This window comes from Mercenaria mercenaria, chromosome 3 (genome assembly GCF_021730395.1).
Source record: "Mercenaria mercenaria strain notata chromosome 3, MADL_Memer_1, whole genome shotgun sequence".
Taxonomy (NCBI): domain Eukaryota; kingdom Metazoa; phylum Mollusca; class Bivalvia; order Venerida; family Veneridae; genus Mercenaria; species Mercenaria mercenaria.
Window position 1 is genome coordinate 64,358,330 of NC_069363.1, and position 24,320 is coordinate 64,382,649.

General features: G+C 34.6%; 2 long non-coding RNA genes across 2 annotated transcripts; both read right to left on the bottom strand.

Moving 5' to 3' along the window:
- Positions 1-1,713: 1,713 nt before the first annotated feature.
- LOC128556050 (uncharacterized) lies at positions 1,714-9,838 on the bottom strand. The gene is made up of 3 exons (XR_008370407.1): positions 9,716-9,838; positions 5,878-6,107; positions 1,714-1,837 (listed from the first exon to the last, which is right to left on the bottom strand). It is a non-coding gene; the product is annotated as an uncharacterized LOC128556050 (long non-coding RNA).
- Positions 9,839-10,913: 1,075 nt separating this feature from the next.
- LOC128556051 (uncharacterized) lies at positions 10,914-24,050 on the bottom strand. The gene is made up of 3 exons (XR_008370408.1): positions 23,913-24,050; positions 20,979-21,238; positions 10,914-11,016 (listed from the first exon to the last, which is right to left on the bottom strand). It is a non-coding gene; the product is annotated as an uncharacterized LOC128556051 (long non-coding RNA).
- Between the last annotated feature and the right edge of the window lie 270 nt (positions 24,051-24,320).

Consider the following 24,320-nt stretch of genomic DNA (forward strand, 5'->3'; position numbering starts at 1 on the left):
AAGTGTACTGTTATTTTGCTTGATTGCATTGCATGCGTCAAGGGATCTTCTAGAATTTAAGACGTACCCGACTGTTAACTGTGAAGGTCATTTTTCAAAAGCAGTTTAACTTAGTCGTCAAAAAATCGCTATATATTGTAATAAAGGCGTAACACCTTTGATTACATTACACTATATATATCAATCGACGGTCAATAATTTGTGCTATCGATTGGTCTACAGTCAACAATAAAACTGCTGAGCTAGAATTAAAATTTGAAGAGAAAAAATATTCGAAGAATAAATCTGATGTCATGTAAGTAAACTCTTACTGAATGACTGAAGAATATTTCTGATGTCATGTAAGTAAACTCTTACTGAATTACTTGCCAGTCAATAGTCAAAAGTACAGACCCTCGGTCCGATATTACAACATTACTCCTTATATAAATTGCTGGTACACAGTTTTGGCTTTTGACAATGCTGAATTTCAACAAAGGTTTTCTGGGCTAACGTCTAAAATTGAGAGAAAAAAAAACACCTGAAATTTATTCCTTATGTTATGTATTGAAACACTCACTGAATGGCTTGCAGATCAAAGGCAAAAAAATATTAGCCCCCGGTCATTCGGGACTAGGGCAGATAGTTTTGTCTATTGTCCGAAAAGCCTTGTCTCGGGCAAATAGTTCTGACTATTGACCGGCAAGCAGTTCAACAAGTGTATATCAACACAGTTTTCATAAAAATTCAGTCTTGCGAATAGTATGTGGACACTGTCCCTGAAATATACATAGACCCATTTTCCTTGCTGCATCATAGGGGCCTCCGCGGCCAAGTGATTAAGGTCCCTGACTTCAAATCACTTGTCCCTCATCGATGTGGATTCGAGCCTCACTCGGGGCGTTGAATCCTTCAAGTGAGGAAGCCATCCAGCTGGCTAACGGAAGGTCAGTGGTTCTACCCAGGTGCCCGCTCGTGATGAAATAATGCACGGAGGGATACCTGGGGTCTTCCTCAACCATCAAAGCTGGAAAATCGCCATATGACCTATAATTGTGCCGGTGCGACGTTAAACCCAACAAAATAAAAAATAAAATAAAATTGCTGCATCACTGACTTTCAGTAACCATGGCAGCAAGGATTTTTCCTTGATTTCTTATTGAATATGAAACAATACAATTTTTATTTTACATTTGTACTTCGTTCTATAGAACCTCGAGAGTGATTAAAGGAACAATCTATTAACAAAATGTTTTGACTAGTTTTATTTTATCGTAAAAAATGACTTTCATGGAGTGATAATTTTCACTTTAAACTTTAGCCAGTTAAAACTGTACAATAATCTGGATCTTGCAAAAAGGAGCCGCAATTAATAGAAAAAGTTATGTCGCGGATTTAGGGGCATTAGGAAGAATTGACCTCCAGCGCTCGATAACAGGGGTGACAACAGCTATGCTAAAGGTCGACAACCTATATATACGGATATTGCGATTCTGATGTTTTTTGCCACCAGGGTATTGATAAAAAACGTAGTATAATGCTGTATCAAAAATTATTGATGCTAACATCTCCATTAGAAAACCTGTTATCAAAATATAACTCTGCACCCATCGCGTAGTAAGGACCCTGACAATATGGGGCAAAAATTTAATGCCATAATTGGTCTCTTACCAAATGCTGTTATGCAGAATATACGAATGAGAGTATAAAAATCTATTTTTACATTTGATAAGCAACACATGTGAATATTTTATTTTGAAAAGCGATCAGCAGTAAGCATGAAAGACATCTAACAGACACAAATACAACAGAATCAGCTCGTCCACTGGCAAAATTCTCACCAACTTTGTCCATTCATCTGAAATGTAAAATATGCGTATAACTGTTTTCTCAAATACTAAAAGAAATATATTAAAATTACATTTATAATGTTTACAGTAATCGTCAGGTTTTCCGTGGTGCGTTTCGTAAGAACAAAAAACTAAACTTAAATCTGAACAAAATAAACAATTTTGAACAAAGTCTGCATTGTTTAAAGGCACTCACCTCCATATTTTGGATCTTTCAAATTGAAGTTAGGTCATATTATGAACATTAGAATATGAAATTTTGTTTCTAAACTATTTTAAAAATGCCAAATAAAGAAAAAAAGATGACCGCATCTAGAATTCTCATGTGTTCCCGTAATATGTCAGTCACACTACACCGTATATAGCGTTAACGGACGCCAAACGTATAGAAAAATTGCGACAAAAAGTTATCCGGTGAAGAAAAGCATCCCCCGCTGCTGCTCGATGCTCTAGCGATCGGTGTGTGGGGCGCATAAAACGCACAATCACTGCAACATTAACACATATATACAGGACGAACAACGTTCAATTAACGGAACATCGTACTAGTAACGGACTTGTACCGCGTAAAACGAAAGCGCAACGCATGAGAAACTGACAAAACGTTCTTGTCAGTTATTGTCCGTTGAACATACGTTATATCCGTTGCATGTCCGGTAGTAGTCCGGCGGAGAATCAGGTCCACCGGACAAGAACGAATCATGGTCAGCTTTTAACGAGAATTTGCAAGAATTATCTCCCTTAATTATTGACTATGTTAAAGCAATACCCTTCAAATTGGACTGCCTCCCTTACATAAGCTCAAGCCGTGTCATTCATGACCGAAGTCAATAATTCTTTGTCATGGATTTTGCATTGATCTAATATTTTGCTTTAGGTAATACACGGAAATAAGGCTCGCGTGTTACTCCATAAAAAGCAACAAAACAGTTAGCCAGTTTTTGATATAAATCATGTTGTTTTATAGATTCATACATAGGATTTTTCATGTAAAGATATAAAACATTTCTGTAAAAAACATTATGTTAGCTTAAGACATTGCGAAATTCGTGCTGTCATGTAACAGAAAATGAAAACATTTAAATAAATTTCTTTTCTTTTGAAACTTTGAATCCCGCCAAACATTGAAATCCGAAAATTATTTCATCAACGAGCTTTCCCACAAACACATGTATACATAATAGTTTTCCTCGAGAAAAACGAAACTTGTGTGAAGATACATTTATTCCCATTTTGACTGATTGTTCTTGTCAATATAACGGTACTTTTGTTTAACTTTCATGTCTAGAAGTTTACCAGTTTTAATAAACTAAACAATACTGTATTTGACAGGCAGTGGCAAAGAAAAACCCGAGCAATTTAACAAACTTAAAAAAACCATACATGTTACTAAAACACGCAAACACATGTTTTATTAACTGGTCTTGATCCAAGGTTTTCAATAGAAATCAAAGAAAGAAAGGATCTATTGAATTATGAATCAAGTTTCTGATTTTTTTCTGATCAGCATTGGTGTATGTGTATCATAGAGATCCTAACTCATTTTTTTTAAACAATTAGCTCTGATTCATCCTGTCTACTTGTTTATAGTGTCTAAGTTATAGTAGTCGCAACTTGACCGCGATGGTTGACCTTAGGCTGATTATTCATATCGATTATTTCATTCTAGTAATCAAGGGTGCTTAGTGTAGCCATGTATATTTATATTGAATAAGTTAGTATACATTGCAATATCAAAGTACATATACTTACATTTGATCGGTTAAAACTTTAAAATACGCTAATTTATATTTACATAAATTTATATTTCCTTTTTTCGTGCAGCTCGTGTTTTACGTACACTCCTTTTCAATAATAGGTTGTGCCTCATTATGCATTATAATGCAAAGGTCAACCATCGGGGTCAAGTTGCGTCCACTATACTTGATTATACATAAATCAAATATGCCATTCAGATATGTGTTTGTACATACAATACAATTCAATCATGAAATCAAATTTATCGTGTAAACTGAAGTCTTTAGCTGTAAAGGTGACTGTTTTTCATGTTTCCCACGAATAAAACCGTGGCAAAAAATGTAGGTCGTACTCAAGAGATAATCCTACCGTGATTTCATTTCTAAAATAGACACGACATTGCACGTCTGTTAATTTCACCCTGTCTTTGCACATCGTGGAAATCATGTTGTGTCTTTTGTTAAAATAAATGTACACATTCTCTCCCCCCCCCCCCCCCCCCCCCCCCCCCCCCCCCATCTCACCAGCTTTCAGTGAGCGCCTAACTTGCAAATTACACTATTTCATTAGAAAATTATTCTTTGAAGTAGTTTTTCTCCTGTGGTCGAATGTTTCAATATTCCAAAGATATTTAGCTTTCAGTCGGAAATAATGTAATTTATGTTGATTCGTATTGTTTTTATAAAAAGTTTGGTGAAAAATCAAAGCTCTTTTCTATTCTGTTCTTTCCTTTCTTTCTATTTTTTTTACTAATTAGACAATTATGAATGTTATTATTGTAAAAACTATATTGAATCGTACGTCAGTTGTCGGTATATGCAGTTCCGTAAATTAACACGGTTTAAGTTTCATCAGAACTTTAAGAAATCCACACGTATTTTTTTATTTCTTGGTACACTTTGAAGTAAAATGGAAGCAAGAAGCCTTTACCATATTACACTTAAAATTATATTATTGTATTGTTTATAAAGTCAAGAATACCTACATATGTGATAATAAATTGTCATGCTTTGGAAAATATGGTTTATTTGCCCCTAAAGTAGAAGAAATTGAAAAGTTTACTGTTTTTCACTATATGTTCAATATAAGCGACGGTGATACTTTTAAAACAAAATTGGAAGCAAGAAGATGTTCAGTTAGAATAAATATTTTCACATTAAATTGAAGAGAAGAAATTTAAGTTTTCTGTCATATCTGGTAAAATATTCACAAACCAAAAGACATATTAGAAATTAATCATTACAAATGAATTTCCTATATAATCTATTGCTCAAAGTAATGTCAATAGGGAAACCAATATTGAGTATCGGATAATTTTCAAGGGGGACAACCTACTATAATAAGCCAGTCAAATATAATAAAAGCTGGGGATGGCGAACCGGACAAGAACGGATGCGAACCGGTCAAGTTCAGAATAGGGAACGCACGAGTAACGAACAAAACGCAAATCTGCGCATTGCTACCGTACATCTAACGGACAACTTTGTCCGGTGTTGACGTTCTAAATTTTGAACATGCTCAAAACCTTCCACCGGATGGAACGAACATCGCCGGACAAGGAGCACAAGTGCCGCATGAGAAACGGAAAAGAAACGCATGCGAACGGACACGAACGAATTAAAAAATTTGTTATACGTTAGACGTCCGTTAACGCTATACGGTTTAGTGTGACTGAGACTTATCATATAATCTATCAGTAATTTTAAAGTTTCAAGGCATTCTTAAGAAATATAGCGTTAATTTCCAAAATCTAAAATAATATCTTTTTGTCGAACGATCTAGAGGCCAGTGCCTTTAAATCACTAACGACAGTAAAACATAGTCATTGTCCATAAACAAGCACAAATGACATACAACAGCAAAATTATACATAAACAGAATTACGTTACTCAATAAGACGCATTTTATGACTACATGTAGGTACGTGACTGGTCAGATGACATGTGTATTGGATATTTATTTCATAACCGTAATATGGATATTAAATACCAATTATTTATGAGAAATGATGCTACATATATGTATTTAATCAAGAAAATACCTTAGAAAATACTAATAAGACCGAAAAACTTGAATTTAACGCTATGAAAAATTCAAAATTCATTATATCTAAAAGACCTAAGAAATTATTACAATTATTGGAAAAAACATGGGTACATTTTCAACTGTTAATATCTTACAATTATTGCTACAAGTATTTGCAAATGAAATAAGGAATATGAACAGAGAATTTCATGCTGAATCGATGTATTATTTAAAATATTAAATTAAAGAAATTATTAAACAACATCAAAGAAACAGGTAGACTTACTATTTATTAAAGGTGTATCTATTTCAGTGAGTATCAGTTTCTCATACCATTGGCATACCTCTCCCCTGCGCCGGCACCGCCCCAGGTACCCATCCACCTACCCATATATCCCGGCCCTCCACCTATAAAAGACATAGGTGGTAATGGCTCATAGAAAAATGGCGGCGGCGGCTGAGCAGACACGGTCCATAACATCAGAACACACAAAACAAGCACAAGTTTCATTGTTTCTGAAATGTAAAAGAAATATTACATTACACCATATATTATCCTATCGTATTACAATATATAAATATTATTATATTTGATGTCGTGGGAATGAAATAATTTTAAGAGCCTCGCATTTTATTATTTATGAATTCGATATGAAAAGCCTCTCATGTAAAATCCACTTTATATCATATCATATGCATGCTAAACACATTAAAAGGTGGTTCACATACAAAGGCAGCCGCTCATGGTGCCAGATTCATCATCTGTCATCTGTCAGTACAAACATAAGCAACAGGGTGAGTGAGAGAAAACAGGCATGTTCGTTGAACTTAGCCACGTGCCAGGAGTATAGCACCAATACAGGCGAAGCCTTCTTTCATAAGAAGAAGCAGTACCAGCGTCTAAGCTGAGTAAGGGTCACTATAGAGCATCTCGGAAATTTCCAGTGCCTGGACCAGGTTTCGAGCCCCGCATCTCTGAACTGACAGTCAAGTGCCTTACCACTAAACTATCAGGCCACTCATACCAGTTTTCCAAAAATTAAATAACTTTTATGGCGGCAAAAGCGGCAAGAAACTCAAGGCTGAAATGTCTTCCAGCCCAATGCCATGCGTTATAGGAAAAGGAAATAAACTAAAGATATCTCATTCCCGTGGTAAATTGGTATTTTGTGGTCATAAAACAGGACAGAATTGAGAAAAGCGAAATAAAAGGAAAAAGAAAGGCATCTCGCGGTAACCAGCAAAAAATACAATTATTCTTAATATATGACTTTGCATTTTTCATTGTTTTTGTTTTATCATGTGACCGCCAATATATTTTTTTCCAATTTCATAGGCAGGAGACAATTTCGGTTATTTTTTCGTTAGTGCTTTTTATAATTAATCTATATCTCGTAAAAGCTAAATCTAAATTGTGACCACGAGCCTCCATATGTCCCATATCTGCTTCCGTGGAAGTGAATTCGTTTATATACGTATTTTTCTGTGTCAATGTTTAACCGCGTTTCTTTCTTTGTTATTTCTGGATGTGTTTTGTAATATCATGTGACAAGTTAAGTTCAAACATCATCTGACAACTTCCTTATTTCTATTATACTGGCTAACACGTCAATGGATGATTGTTCGCCAAACTGTCGTAAATGCTTAACCTACTTCAAGCGAAACCAAGACTTCTGCTCTTCGCGATCTAGCTGTCCTATGTCACACATAAAAATCGAGTATACTACAAGTTTAACTGACAATAAAGGCTTTACCTGTTTGTTTTCCATTCATTGAATATGTACTGACGAAAAATCTATATTTGTTTTATTTTTAACTGCTTGGAATAACAGAATGAATTTTTCTAGTATTAATACATACTGGACCATTAATTTTGTGATGTATCATACACGTCGTATTTTCAAGAGAGACAATTTCATCGATAAGCCAGCGATTTGGCTATGAAAGCTGGCAATGCCTATCAGATATTTGTTCTCGAAACTAACAGAATGTTGTTACGCAACTTTTAGCACATGCAAATCGGGCAACATGTTTTACACGTTTTATTCGTGTATTACTTATTTATGGTACTTTATGAGATTTGCTTGAACAGAGAGCAAGAAAAATCACCCGTGAGCTCTTGTCCACGAATTGAATGCCATTCAAAATTACGTCACTTGACGTTACATTCAATCGATAAGGTAAAAGCGCGTTGCTTTGGTTAATAGGAAGTAGACACAGGTATTAAACAAATTACAGAAATTCTATCACATCTACAGTTAAAAAAATCAAGAAAATAACAGAGACAATTTTTGACTATGATGCATCGCGGAAGTAGATAAATGTCCTAGCTTCACTTACCAAATTCATATAATTATATTTTTACAATAGTTGCCTTGAAGAATAGTAAAACCAAGTTCACAGTTTTTTCTGCGTCAGTACATGTATTTATTACATACTCACTTAAAAACTCCTTTAAATTCAATTGAACCTGAAACGTAGATATTTTTCAATATTGACGTTCTAATTTCATATCAGTACAAGGTTCTGACCCACAAATTTAAGGCTTTACACAATCAGTCCCCTGCCTATATTAGGGATATGATAGAAGTGTATAAACCGGTCAGAAACCTAAGATCACAAGACACACTGTCACTGGTTATGCCAAAAACTAAACTAAAACCATGATGTATGGCAATCGCAGCTTTTCTTGCACTGCTCCGAAGCTTTGGAACTCCCTTCCCGTCAAGAACAGGGAAGCTGACACGCTAACTGCTTTCAAAAGCCTGCTAAAAACCCACTTCTTTGTACAATATTTTGTTAATTGACCGATACATTGATGCTTTTTTTTTTTAATTTCTTCTTCTTAAAACTGCGTAGAACAGTATTTTATCCTAGGGTAACCTAAATACTTTTAAATATGTATGTATGTTTGTCTTGTTTAATCTATACGTTTTACATTTATGAACTGTGTAAATGTGGAAAGCATTATTTTTGTATGTGTATTTGTTAGTATTTTTGAAATTTTTCTGTGAAGCACTTTTGAAAGTGTACATGTGCATGAAAAGAGTGCTATATAAATGTGGTATAATAATAATAATAATAATAATAATAATAATATCGGGTGTGTGACGTCAATTGTGATGTCAGGTTCATGTTTACAAGCCGTCACGTTTAAAAGTTCTTTATTTATAATAGTTATAAAAGTAGATGTGTTTGTAATAAAAAGATTATTAGATTTGCATCGAGAAATATGAACTCGTTCTTTCGCGGAATACAATTCCGCTCCAAAAGTCGCGCAATATTTCTGCTGCAGAACAGAACTCATGCATATTTCTCAATCTATAAATGTTCTAGACTTATAATATGGCCGATTCATTTCGCATTTGCTGCGTACGCCGTTTCGCCTCTAGCAACCGACTAGGCATTCGTTTGGCCTCTCGGCACTGCCTGAGTCTATCCGGCGTATGCCGCTGTGCGCCGGTCTCGCGAGATAGGTTAAGCGGCATGATATAAATTTGTGTAAACCTTTGGAAATATGAGGTTAATACCCGTAAAGATAGAAATATTCCAGAAGAATAAAAATCGCTGACGCCAGAATAGAACATCGTAACAAACTAGCAAACTAACAAACTAACTTGCAGCTCACGTAGCCGGCGTTCGTCGAAGCGTTCGTTTATTCTAAATCCGGCGAGGATTTTGCTTTCTTTCCGCTCATGCGAACGGTGTATCCCGGCTGTGTGAAACATATTGGCCAAAAGCTTCTAGTTTTTCTTTTCTCTGTTCTACAGTATGCATGAATGTGTACATTAATAAATAGGATAATTTATCCTTTGAACAGTTTACAACTGAGGTGAGGCTGTCCCGTATTGTTTATAACCAAACAACACATTCCCTCTATGACAAATTGATATATACCAGCATCTGGTCATACTTGTCAACAGAAAGTATTATTTCTCTCATGAGGCATACTTCTAAAAGTATCAACCCACAAATCAAAATCTTTCGTAACAACACACTTGATTAAATCATGCCATTAAAGTTACTGCAATTACAAATATCAATGTTAAATATATTTACCACTTCCTGTGCCTATAAAAATCGACACTTTCACATCCTGTAAAATTAAAATTAACGCAACTCACCTTTTGTTTTAATCAGAGGCCGCCGAAAAACACCCAGTCGAAATGAACGCGAAGAAATTCTGAGCCACAGTTAACATCACATATCTTCGTATTTCATCATTGACGAATAAATCATTATTACCTCTTCAAAGAGCACGTAATCTATGTACAACATAACATGTGCATGTATGTCTATCCTTTAACATGACATAATCTGTTATTTGTTAATCATCAATCAAGGAGTATAAACTATTTTTGAAACAAATAAGAATATAGTCGGCACCAGGTCATTTTTATAAAAAAAATGTCGATTTCTAAATTTGCGTTGTTCATTAACAGCAGAAAAATGAGATATGAATTTTGTTATTGAAGGTGTTCAGTCAAAACTAATTGTAGAACCTAAAACAGTTTATATATTTCGTATACCGCCTTGCAATGATGAACAAGTCTGTAAGCTCGTTGAACAAGCGCTGCAAACCATACTTTACTAAAACCAAAGTTATCGGAAAGCACATGTAATCAAAGGTTTTAAGTACTAGGATGTCCAATAAATATTTAAAAATTCTTACACTGGTTTCTGTTCCTTTCTCTTTTGTACATGCTTAACATTTTGTAAAGTTTTGCTCCCTTTATCTGTTTGATGTAAAGTATTAGGATTCTTTGAAAGAAGACCTATAATTACGTGATCTTTTCCATTTTGGCGATTTTTTTAAAAAAGTGTAAACCTGATTAAATAATTTGAGAAGGTAAAGCTGGCAACTAAATGCAGGATGAAGGGGTTGGGGGTTCAAGTTCGCTATCTCCGGGTTAGGCATCAGTGATCATATATCTATTTTAGCATACTGAATTTCAAGCAAATCAAGCAAAGGGCGTTGTAATGCTCTTAAAATAGCCTTAATCAAGCAAACGCTTCCAAAGATCTACCTGTAAATAAAGATCACAGTTTTTTTGCAACTATTTTCACATGTTAATAAAGAAGATTTAAAATAAGAATTTTGGCTCTCCCAAAAGTGTTCATATACAGGTTTGATTGTAAATAGATATTTGACACCTTTTTTGAACAGTAGCTCGCTGCAAAGAGTAATTGCGGATACAGTATTATACAAGCACATTTTGTCACACCATTTGAATTTCTTTGATATAATAAATATATTTAATGCGTCAATATAAATGCATATCGAAATTATCGTAACCATTTTAGGTGTATTTAGAAATATAATTCCACATATCACAGTTTTATTCAGAGCAAAAAAGCACAAACACACAATAAACACACAATGCTAGGAGTGGTTGGCTAGACTCGGACTTGACATCACCGCAGTCTGCAATATAAAACATAACAAGCTGTTCAAGAGTTATTTTACATTATGTATATAAGTATGGCAATCATTTAAAACTATGTAAGGGGACTCCGTGTGCAAGTGGATAAGATTGCTGAATACGAATCATTTACCCCAACCCCATCCCAGCCCAAGTTTCATTGGGTTTCCAACGTAAAATTTATAATGCCCAGACATTTGGTCTAGGCTAAAATCCCTTCGTATTACCTGATCCTCGGTATGATGTTAAACCTCACAGACAAACTTGTGTTCAGTAAATAATATGACTATTAATTATAACAAGAACGAATGGGCGATTTAGACAGTTCTGCTACTAGATCTAATGTTCCTTTTATTTGTGGCAACGATTTTTTAAAAAGTCTTTCGTAGATATAATAGGGTTATTATAACAGTAGATTGATCTGGGACTCTGTATTCGGCTCGAGTGGATTTTGCCAGATCGGATCTTACGAGGCGCACAAGCGCCGAGTGTGATCCGACCTTGCAAAATCCACGAGAGCCGAATACAAAGTCGCAGATCTAGCTACTGTTATAATGACCCTTTTATTATATACCTTTACCATTTTGATTCTTGTTTTGTTTTTGAACGAAACCTTCAATGTTTATCGATATTAAATGGAACTTAGTGAAGTTTTTATGTGCGCTATTTATAGAAATGAGTCGGGTCATGCATATTTATGAAAATAGTCCGGCAGCATACAATACGGAAGGTACAATACGGAGTTTAAAAGGTACAATACGGAATTTTTGTCTGTCTGTTCATATTTACTTGTGAAATACAAGCCATTTTTTTACAGAATTTATATAGGTATATAATAAAGAAATTTATAATAAGTTCTGGCTGAACAATTAGATTTTAATGTAACTGCTAAGAATGTAGATTAAAGGAACAAACTCTTGGGCAGGTTATTGTGAAGGCTGTGTCCCCTAAATGGTTTTAATTTATGGCTTTGGAGCTGCCCGGTCATTCCCATGTGTTAATGCTGTCCATATTTGAGTGGCTATGAGGCTTTTTCTGGGTGTTGGAAAGTATATATTTAACGCAGTTCGTCAAAAGAAATCTTGATGGATGTTTTGGCTTCGTTTATGTAATACTAAGGTTTTACGGCTTAATAAAAAGATTGCACGTTTGACTGGTTGCAAGGCAAATGATGATATCAAAACATAGTATTTTCGTGCTAAATCAAGTAAATCTAAGCCAGTTTTGTAATATTTCAAACAGTGCACCAAAGTTTACTATTGTGCCAATAGTGCCATTACGTTCTTGAATAATAAAAATTTACTTGAACGGAGACAACTTTTTCACATACCAGTCATTAGTTCAGGAAGGTACAAAGAAAGTAAGAATAGTGATGATATAGAGTAAGATTCTTGTGTAATCATGTCTCATCATTTCAAGGGGGTTGGGGGAGACATATTGCTTTGTCATCGCGTCTAATTGTCCGTCCGTCCGTCTGTCAGTCCGTCCGTCTTAGGCTTGTCCACGCTTGTTCTAAACCCATGGCTGAGTTTCAAAGAAACGCACTGGAGTGTAGTTATGCATATCGCAGGCACGTCTCGCTCACATTTGAGAGTTATGACCCCTTGAATGTCATTCATTTTTGAATAAGTTTATTCGGACTACTAGTCTTATTTGATTTTATACTCTGTACCAAGCTTTGATGCGCCCATATTACGAGTTTTACGGTTGAACGACATGTAATGCAATTATGACCTAACATTCTTGTTCATGTTTACTTTTTCGGTATATCACTTTCTGACTGCCACCTACCCACCATATCACTGCAGTGTTACAACCACATTTGTAATAAAAACCAGATTTGTAATAATTATAACATTTCTCGTTTTTATTACAAAAGTGGTTGCAAAGGTTCAACCACATTTGTAATAACCAGATTTGTAATAAAAATCGCAAACTTTTTTTTTCGAGGGATGTGTTTTTCCACGTGATATTCAAGCTAATGCATGCGTGTTTAAGCACGTGCAGGTCGAATTGAACTGTCCTGGGTCATTTAAGACTCCAAATATTTTACCTGAAATCCCTGTTCATGGACATATTTTACTTAAGAAAATTATTACATTTCTCGTTTTTATTACAAAAGTGGTTGCAAAGGTTCAACCACATTTGTAATAACCAGATTTGTAATAAAAATCGCAAACTTTTTTTTTCGGGAGGTGTGTTTTCCCACGTGATATTCAAGCTTATGCATGCGTTATTAAGCACGTGCTGGTCGAATTAAACTGTCATGGGGCATTTAAGACTCCAAATGTTTTACCCGAAATCCTTGTTCATGGACATATTTTATTTCAGAAAATTATTACATTTCTCGTTTTTATTACAAAAGTGGTTGCAAAGGTTCAACCACATTTGTAATAACCAGATTTGTAATAAAAATCGCAAACTTTACTTTTCCGGTGATGTGTTTTCCCACGTGATATTCAAGCTTATGCATACGTTATTAAGCACGAGCAGGTCGAATTAAACTGCCCTGAGTCATTTAAGACTCCAAATGTTTTACCTGAAATCCCTGTTCATGGACATATTTTACTTTAAAAAAAAAATACATTTCTCGTTTTTATTACAAAAGTGGTTGCAAAGGTTCAACCACATTTGTAATAACCAGATTTGTAATAAAAATCGCAAACACTTTTTTTCGAGAGATGTGTTTTCCCACGTGATATTCAAGCTTATGCATGCGTTATTAAGCACGTGCAGGTCGAATTAAACTGTCCTGGGTCATTTAAGACTCCAAATGTTTTACCTGAAATCCTTGTTTATGGACATATTTTACTTTAAAAGATTATTACATTTCTCGTTTTTATTACAAAAGTGGTTGCAAAGGTTCAACCACATTTGTAATAACCAGATTTGTAATAAAAATCGCAAACACTTTTTTTCGAGAGATGTGTTTTCCCACGTGATATTCAAGCTTATGCATACGTTATTAAGCACCTGCAGGTCGAACTAAACTGTCATGGGTCATTTAAGACTCCAAATGTTTTACCCGAAATCCTTGTTCATGGACATATTTTATTTCAGAAAATTATTACATTTCTCGTTTCTATTAAAAAAGTGGTTGCCAAGGTTCAACCACATTTGTTATAACCAGATTTGTAATAAAAATCGCAAACTTTTTTTTTCGAGAGATGTGTTTTCCCACGTGATATTCAAGCTTACACGTGCGTTATTAAGCACGTGCAGGTCGAATTAAACTGTCCTGGGTCATTTTAGAACTCCAATTGTTTTACCTGAAATCCTTGTTCATGGACATAATTATGTTACTTTAAAAAATTATTACATTTCTCGTTTTTATTACAAAAGTGGTTGCAAAGGTTCAACCACATTTGTAATAACCAGATTTGTAATAAAAATCGCAAACTTTTCTTTTCCGGAGATGTGTTTTCCCACGTGATATTCAAGCTTATGCATGCGTTATTAAGCACGTGCAGGTGGAATTGAACTCTCTTGGGTCATTTAAGAAACTCGAAATGTATTACTTGAAATCTCTGTATAAATATTTGTCTGAAGACACTGAACTGGCATTTTTAAAGGTTCTAGCTTGATGGAAGATGTCGGAAAATAGTTATGAATGTAATCCGGAAATTCTTACGTATATTATCTTTGCAAAAAAATTTTACTTGCCAAAATGCCTGTAAACAAAAGCCATTTCATCTCAGCAGGTTTTAGTGGGTTCTTTATGTAAGCTAATTCGTAGCTATACGAGGGGCATTTCAAAAGTAATGCACTGATTATCGTGCGGCCTCGCCTTGCACGGGATTTTCTTGAAAATTGTACCGATATAGCGAGACATCCATTCTCTACACAGATATACTACATTTACAGGTGTACACGCAGTATTATCGCTAATACAGTGATAAACGCAACATATACTCATTGATACTATAGTAAAATGGTTGGCAAGAGAAGTGTAAAGGCAGCTGAAATTCGAGGTTATATAAAGACTCGATGCCAGCTTAGCGTATCAGCGAAGGAGATTTTTGACGAATTGTGTGTTGTTCATGGACAGAATGAAGTGTCGTATGCCACCGTCACGAGGTGGATTAAGAAGTTTAAAAGCGGTTGTGACTCCATTAATGATGCACCAAATTCGGGACGTCCTTGTAGTGCTACTTCTAACACTATGGTTAACAAAGTATGTGATGTGGTTAAGTCTGACGCCAGACTAACTGTTCATCAGATAGCTAGTAGAGTTGGTATTTCAGCCGCAAGCGTATTCCGCATTCTAAAACGTAATTTAAAAATGAGATGTTGTCAGACAAGCAAAAGCATGTCCGACTTGAAACCGCAAGAAAACTGCTTAAAATGTTTCCAAAATATCAAAGAAAGCAGTTTTCTGACATTATTACTGGAGATGAGACATGGGTTCACTTTTTCGAGCCTACCAGAAAAATAAACAACAAAATATGGGCTACCAAAAACTGTCGCCGCCCCTCAATTGCCAAAAGATTGATTTGTGCTAAGAAAGCAATGTTTGTTATCTTCTTTGATATACGTGGCCCTATTATGCAACTGGTTGTACCAAATAGAAAATCTATGACTGGTATACTTTATAAAGAAAAAGTGTTGAAGAAACTTAAAAAGCAATGTTTCGAACGTCGTCCACACACTGGCTTTAAGCACCTATCCTTGTTGCATGACAACGCCCCTGCGTATGAGTCTGCTATTGTGACCTCGTTTTTGAACAAGGAAAGGGTTCGAGTTCTTCCACATGCACCATATTCCCCAGACCTAGCCCCGTGTGACTATTTCTTGTTCCCTAAATTGAAAAACAAAACATTTAGCTGGTAGACGGTATAGGTCCCGACAGGCCTTGGGGTTCGCTGTTTATCAGTGCATGTTGGGTATACCTAAAATGAGTATGAAGATGCCTTTAAGAACTGGATTAAACGTTTGAAACTTTGTGTACGTAACAAGGAGGATTACTTTGACGGTATGACGCGTACATAATTTAAAATTTATCAAACGTGCGCTTTATATCACCCCAGTTGCATTACTTTTGAAACGCCCCTCGTATATCACACATGCACAAATAATTTCTGTAGGGATTAATTCCTCAAAATTTCATAAATACCATCTACTTTTAATTCTAAATGACCATAATCCCGTTGTAAACAGTTGTCATCTTGGGGTATTCAAGATCATCTTTAGTGAAAGGTCGTTTTTGCATTAAGCCTATACTCTTACAGCTTACCTGACACATGGACATAGACACGAACACCAATGGCAAATGTTGGACTTCAGCAGAATCATTTGATACAGGAAATAATCAAATAACAAGCTTATTAAGATTTAGCTAAGTTTATTAGGTCTATATCCTTTAGACCCTTTAAAGACACATGCTCACAAATAACGCAAAATTACACAACAAGTATCGTAGTATCGTAAGCAGGCATGAAGTAAGGGACAATGCTACAAAATCAGGGTTCCAACATAGCCTTTAGTATCAGTCAAGTCAGTGTCTTTGACTTTAATGACCCCAACACCTAACGTCTTCCACGATTCACGTGCTGAGTCAAAGCAGGTGACAGATGCAAATAGTTACAGACACACACACACGAACATTTACACACACGCACACGCACACGCACAACCTGGCTGGTAGAAATATACATGAGAGTTTAACAATACTTTAATATGTAACAAAATCTAACTTAAAATGTGGCATAGATATGTAAAAAGAAAAAAAACTCATAACAGAGTTGTGGGGGAAATCATTACTAGTGTAAAGTGTTATAGTAGAGATCCAATTTCAGTTTCTAATCAATACCTTTGAAAGTTACTGATAAATTGAACTTTATATAAACCTGTACCATAAAGGTTGTCGGTGCAAACGAAGCATAACTCTCTCTTCTATTAGGGATTATGGAGATTGTTTCTACTAGTGTAATCTTTGATATTAAAGAAATATTTTAAGTTTCAAATCAATAGCTTTCAAAGTAACAGAGATGCCATAAACAATAACTTTAATCTAAAAATTCTAAGTATAACACTTTACACTAGTAATGATTTCCCCCACAACTCTGTTATGAATTTTTTTTTCTTTTTATATATTTATTTCTGCCAGGTTGTGCGTGTGCGTGTGCGCGTTCGTGTGCGTGTGTGTAAATGTTCGTGTGTATGTGTGTCTGTAACTATTTGCATCTGTCGCCTGCTTTGACTCAGCACGTGAATCGTGGAAGACGTTAGGTGTTGGGGTCATTAGAGTCAAAGACACTGACTTGACTGATACTAAAAGCTATGTTGTAACCCTGATTTTGTAGCATTGTCCCTTACTTCATGCCTGCTTACGATACTACGATACTTGTTGTGTAATTTTGCGTTATTTGTGAGCATGTGTCTTTAAAAGGTCTAAAGGATATAGACCTAATAAATTTAGCTAAATTTTAATAAGCTTGTTATTTGATTATTTCCTATATCAAATGATTCTGCTGAAGTCCAATATTTGCCATTGGTGTTAGTGTCTATGTCCATGTGTCAGGTAAGCTGTAAGAGTATAGGCTTAATGCAAAAACGAACTTTCACTAAAGATGATCTTGAATACCCCAAGACGACAACTGTTTACAACGGGATTAGGGTCATTAAGAATTAAAAGTAGATGGTATTTATGAAATTTTGAGGAATTAGTACCTACAGAAATTATTTTGCGCATGTGTGATATATAGGTACGAATAAGCTTACATAAAGAATCCCCTAAAACCTGCTGATATGAAATGGCTTTTGTTTACAGGCCTTTTGGCATGTAAAATTTGTTTGAAAAGATGAATATACATCAGAATTTCTGGACCAGATTCATAACTATTTTCCGACATCTTCTATCAAGCTAGAACCTTTAAAAATGCCAGTTCAGTGTCTTAGGACAAATATTTATACAGAGATTTCAGGTAATATATTTGGAGTACTTAAATGACCCAAGAGAGTTCAATTCAACCTGCACGCGCTTAATAACGCATGCATAAGCTTGAATATCACGTGGGAAAACACATCTCCCGAAAAGAAAAGTTTGCGATTTTTATTACAAATCTGGTTATTACAAATGTGGTTGAACCTTTGCAACCACTTTTGTAATGAAAACGAGAAATGTAATAATTTTCTGAAATAAAATATGTCCATGAACAAGGATTTCGGGTAAAACATTTGGAGTCCTAAATTACCCATGACAGTTTAGTTCGACCTGCACGTGCTTAATAACGTATGCATAAACTTGAATATAACGTGGGAAAACACATCTCCCGAAAAAAAAAAAGTTTGCGATTTTTATTACAAATCTGGTTATTACAAATGTGGTTGAACCTTTGCAACCACTTTTGTAATAAAAACGAGAAATGTAATAATTTTTTAAAGTAAAATATGTCCATGAACAAGGATTTCAGGTAAAACATTTGGAGTCTTAAATGACTTAGGACAGTTTAATTCGACCTGCACGTGCTTAATAACGCATGCATAAGCTTGAATATCACGCGGGAAAACACATCTCCCGAAAAAAAAAAGTTTGCGATTTTTATTACAAATCTGGTTATTACAAATGTGGTTGAACCTTTGCAACCACTTTTGTAATAAAAACGAGAAATGTAATAATTTTTCAAAGTAAAATATGTCCATGAACAAGGATTTCAGGTAAAACATTTGAAGTCTTAAATGACCCATGACAGTTCAATTCGACCTGCACGTGCTTAATAACGCATGCATAAGCTTGAATATCACGTGGGAAAACACATCTCCCGAAAAAAAAAGTTTGCGTTTTTTATTACAAATCTGGTTATTACAAATGTGGTTGAACCTTTGCAACCACTTTTGTAATAACAACGAGAAATGTAATAAATTTTTAAAGTAAAATATGTCCCTGAACAATGATTTCAGGACAAACATTTGGAGTCTTAAAAAACCTAGGACAGTTTAATTCGACCTGCACGTGCTTAATAACGCATGCATAAGCTTGAATGTCACGTGGGAAAACACATCTCCCGAAAAAAAAAGTTTGCGATTTTTATTACAAATCTGGTTATTACAAATGTGGTTGAACCTTTGCAACTGCTTTTGTAATAAAAACGAGAAATGTAATAATTTTCTGAAATAAAATATGTCCATGAACAAGGATTTCGGGGAAAACATTTGGAGTCTTAAATGACCCATGACAGTTTAGTTCGACCTGCAGGTGCTTAATAACGTATGCATAAGCTTGAATATCACGTGGGGAAAACACATCTCTCGAAAAAGATGTTTGCGATTTTTATTACAAATCTGGTTATTACAAATGTGGTTGAACCTTTGCAACCACTTTTGTAATAAAAACGAGAAATGTAATAATTTTTTAAAGTAAAATATGTCCATGAACAAGGATTTCAGGTAAAACATTTGGAGTCTTAAATGACCCAGGACAGTTTAATTCGACCTGCACGTGCTTAATAACGCATGCATAAGCTTGAATATCACGTGGGAAAACACATCTCCCGAAAAAAAAATGTTTGCGATTTTTATTACAAATCTGGTTATTACAAATGTGGTTGAACCTTTGCAACCACCATTGTAATAAAAACGAGAAATGTAATAATTTTCTAAAGTAAAATATGTCCATGAACAAGGAATTCAGGTAAAACATTTGGAGTCTTAAATGACCCAGGACAGTTCAATTCGACCTGCACGTGCTTAATAACGTATGCATAAGCTTGAATATCACGTGGGAAAACACATCTCTCGCAAAATGTGTTTGCGATTTTTATTACAAATCTGGTTATTACAAATGTGGTTGAACCTTTGCAACCACTTTTGTAATAAAAACGAGAAATGTAATAATTTTTTAAAGTAAAATATGTCCATGAACAGGGATTTCTGGTAAAACATTTGGAGTCTTAAATGACTCAGGACAGTTTAATTCGACCTGCACGTGCTTAATAACGCATGCATAAGCTTGAATATCACGTGGGAAAACACATCTCCGGAAAAGAAAAGTTTGCGACTTTTATTACAAATCTGGTTATTACAAATGTGGTTGAACCTTTGCAACCACTTTTGTAATAAAAACGAGAAATGTAATAATTTTCTAAAGTAAAATATGTCCATGAACAAGGATTTCAGGTAAAACATTTGGAGTCTTAAATGACCCATGACAGTTCAATTCGACCTGCACGTGCTTAATAACGCATGCATAAGCTTAAATATCACGTGGGAAAACACATCTCCCGAAAAAAATGTTTGCGATTTTTATTACAAATCTGGTTATTACAAATGTGGTTGAACCACTTTTGTAATAAAAACGAGAAATGTTATAATTATTACAAATCTGGTTTTTATTACAAATGTGGTTGTAACACTGCAGTAATTCCGTACGTTCCATGGAAGTTTGCATTAATTATACGTATTTACTAAATTGTTTAGCTGACATTTTCTTTGTATTTATTTAGTTGAATATATTTGTTGTTTTTATTTCAGTTGTCTGCTTCAAGTCCACTGCTTAGTTATACTATTTTCCTACGGTTCCCTTATTTATTTATTCTTTTGATATTATGTAAAGCCCTGATGTATACAACGAACGTGTATAGCAAGATGTTCATGGTGACAATTTTGTTTACCTTATATATTTCCAATTGGTTAATTTAAGTAAAACACAACTTTGCTATACTTTTTGATAAAGTATAGAAGCGCTCTTTCTTGGTCGCAACAAAAATATTGACGTCAATTAACGGGGAAAATGACCTGTCGCTGCAAATATTAGCTTATTTCTCTATCACTTTTTCAAGCTCAATAAATCCTCATAACGACCTCACTAAAAGACAATAAATGTAAATTATTTTTGTAATCTTTATTATCAATATCATTTTAAGAGACAAATTACGACGAGTATTTAACTTAAAATTTGTAAAATAATTTACTTTCTTTTTCTTAAGCGTATTTGCAATGACTTCTAGTTTTGTTAAAAGTAACTTACTTGTACTGTATATCAATCCGTTTAATGTGGATGGAAGTGTCCGTGTGATGCGTGGTACTCTCTAGTTCCCGGGGGTCCATGTCCGTCTGCAAATAGCACTCCTGCTCCTGCTCCACCATACCTACCAACCCACCGACCCATATAGCCCGGATACCCTCCTATCGGATACAGACGTGGTGGACCAAAGTAGCGATAGAGTGGTTGGGCATTCACGACCGCTAACATCACAACGCTGAGCAATAGCAGCAACTTCATCGTTACTGTAATGGAACAATATGGGAACATAATTCGTGTGCGTGCGTGCGTACATGCTTGTGTGCCTATGGTCTTATATTGTTAACAATCACCACTAGTTACTAACATGCGCGACTCCACATTGCGATACAGAAATGTTTGGGGTTTTTTTATTTCCAATAAACTCCTCAGATATGTTAACGGTATTCTTTCATTTGACGAGAATAAAGTAAAAATCCAATTGGAAGCAAAACTGAAATGCTGAAAAGACATATCTAGACAATACAATATATTGCGTGCGATAATTTACAGAAATGTACAAATTTGCTCCAAAGCCTAGAATATTGTTATGATCGCTACCTAGTTAACGCGAAATTTTGCGCTGAAACAGTTTCAGAAACTAAAGACTGAATACCTAGAAAATTAACTACTGTGTTCAGAAAATGCACAAATGTCCTGGAAAGTTTAGAATTTTACAGTGATAGTTATTATATAGCTATCTTGTGGCAGAAATATGCTACCATATTTACCTGAAATATATTTTCACACTGTAGAAATAAAGAAATGTAAAATAAAATCACTTTGACATAAACATATAATTATTTGGTATCCACGTATATATTTTAGAATTAGTATCGTAAGGAAAAATATATGGAACTTCAAGAAACACAGGAATCATGCCATATAAGACTATGTACACGAAAAGTGCTTTTTAAAGTTAACTTAGTCATCTAATTAAATTCCGAAAACAATATGTACTTTTACATATGAAGTTTATAAAGAAAGAAAGCGTTTTTATGCGTGAAAAAATGTTCAAAAGGTAACTATATCTTTAAGAACAAAATCAATTATTTCAAGTAAGGATGCTGTCAGTATTACAGCCACGTAATTGTTCACGAGAAGAAACAGTAATTTTCCTGTCTGATAATTGAATGACAAGCAAGAACACATTTTATTCTATGCTTTGTAGATAAATATAACTTTGGTTTATATAGTTACTTTAATTCTCACAAAATATTTCCGTTGATAGGATTATACCTCAGTAACATGGCGATATCTTCTATTGACATATGTTAGGTATCATCTGCAATTGTATTTTCTATAATTAAATTTTAAATCATTCAAATATTAGAAACAGTTTAAGACCTAAAACAGATCCATGCTGAACACCTACTGCAACGGTTTCAGATTCAGGTTTGCGACCAGGAATGTAAGTTTTTTGTGACCTTTTGTAGAGATAAGATGTAAACCAGAAGTAAGGAAGAATCGTCGAACTTATAGGGCTTCAATTTATACAAGAATAAAGAATTTTTAAACTGATCAAATGCTTAGATAAATCTAAGTTATTTCATGGTTACAAAAAGTTGTTATTCTGTCGTCAACTAATCGGTTTAGTGCAGTAGGCATATATTATTTTTTTCTCGGAAAAAAAAAATATTGTCTTAGAATTAACAGAACAATTCTTTCTATATACTGTCGTAAGTAAAAGAGCGACCTGACTCCCTAAAACTAATGATTACACAAGAAGAAAAGCAATTGAGCCGGTTTACTTTTTAATTTAAGGTAAACAAACTATATTAATAAGGCTAACAAAATAAACTGCATCACCGTTTTGGTAGAAGTGTAGTTCTTATCTTGGCATTTAGAGAGGAATACATGTAATGAATTTCAAACTGTATGATTACAACTACAGGCACGGGTCCAGTGTATATTTTCTGTTTAATTCAATATAAAAAAAAATCCTTTTTTTTCACACGAATATACTTTTTATATGTTAGTCAAATGAAAAAAAGATGATGACAAAAAATCCGGTCACAGTAGCATATACATCAGCTGCCAAACTAAGTGAAAAAAACCAGGAACACGTCCGCTATCCGGAATGAAATCGCCGAGGATAACTGAAATATTTCGCTCGTAGAGACTTGTACTGTGCATTTCAAAGCAATTTATGGGGTCAGTTTAGTATTTATGGAAGGCTTTAAATGTTTCGAAGGTGCGATCATGCAGGTAGCGGCTGCAAGTGTATAAACTCTGATTTTGGAATGTTCTACAAGTTTGCCGAGTAGCTTCCCATAGCATTACGCTCGCATAGTTCACCTTTTCAATGTATATGATACTGTGACCGGATTTTTTGTCATCAATTTTTTTTTTCATTTGACTAACATATAAAAAGTATATTTGTGTGAGAAAAAAAAAAGATTTTTTTTTTTAATATTAAACAAAAAATATACACAGGACCCGTGCCTGTGATTACAACTATACCCATCTTTATATGTAAAACTGCTTTGTGTTTGAAAAAAGTATCAAAATGAAAAAAAAAATAAATGGATTCTTTTGTACAGGAAAAGGAAAAATGTATATGTTATTTATGTCACTGAAATACTCCTTTTATTTGTGTCTAATATAATTTACTGTCAGTATACAAAAGTATCAACAACAAAAATTGAAAGAATTTTTTCCTATTATTTTCATTTCAGACTTGCGTTTTAAAGTGGCATCCAAGTAAATCTTCAAACAAAAAATTGTTGCTTTGTGGTGTAGTTTAAGAAAAGAAAAATATCTGACACTGACTAATCCTGTACACAAACATTTTGAAACAAAGAACTACATTCATCAAATTAAATGTAAAACATAAATTAAACTTGATACCTGTCAAATTAAATATTTGCATGCATTTAAGTTGTTATAACTTTAACTTACGTTATTGCAATCGGAGGCCACCGAAAATCACGAAGCACCATGCACGGACGATATCTGAACCAGCTCTGAGTTCACAGCTGTACCATCAGTGCTAAAATTGAGCCGTGCCATGAGAAAATCAACATAGTGGGTTTGCGACCAGCATGGATCCAGACCAGCCTGCGCATCCGCGCAGTCTGGTCAGGATCCATGCTGTTCGCTAACGGTTTCTCTAATTGCAGTAGGTTTTAAAAGCGAACAACATGGATCCTGAGCAGACTGCGTTGATGCGCAAGCTGGTCTGGATCCATGCTGGTCGCAAACCCACTATGTTGGTTTTCTCATGGTACGGCTCAAATTATGATTAGCTTTTAACTGATCACGAAAATCATGTTTGACATTACAAAATGCTTGTAAGTCAGTCCGTAT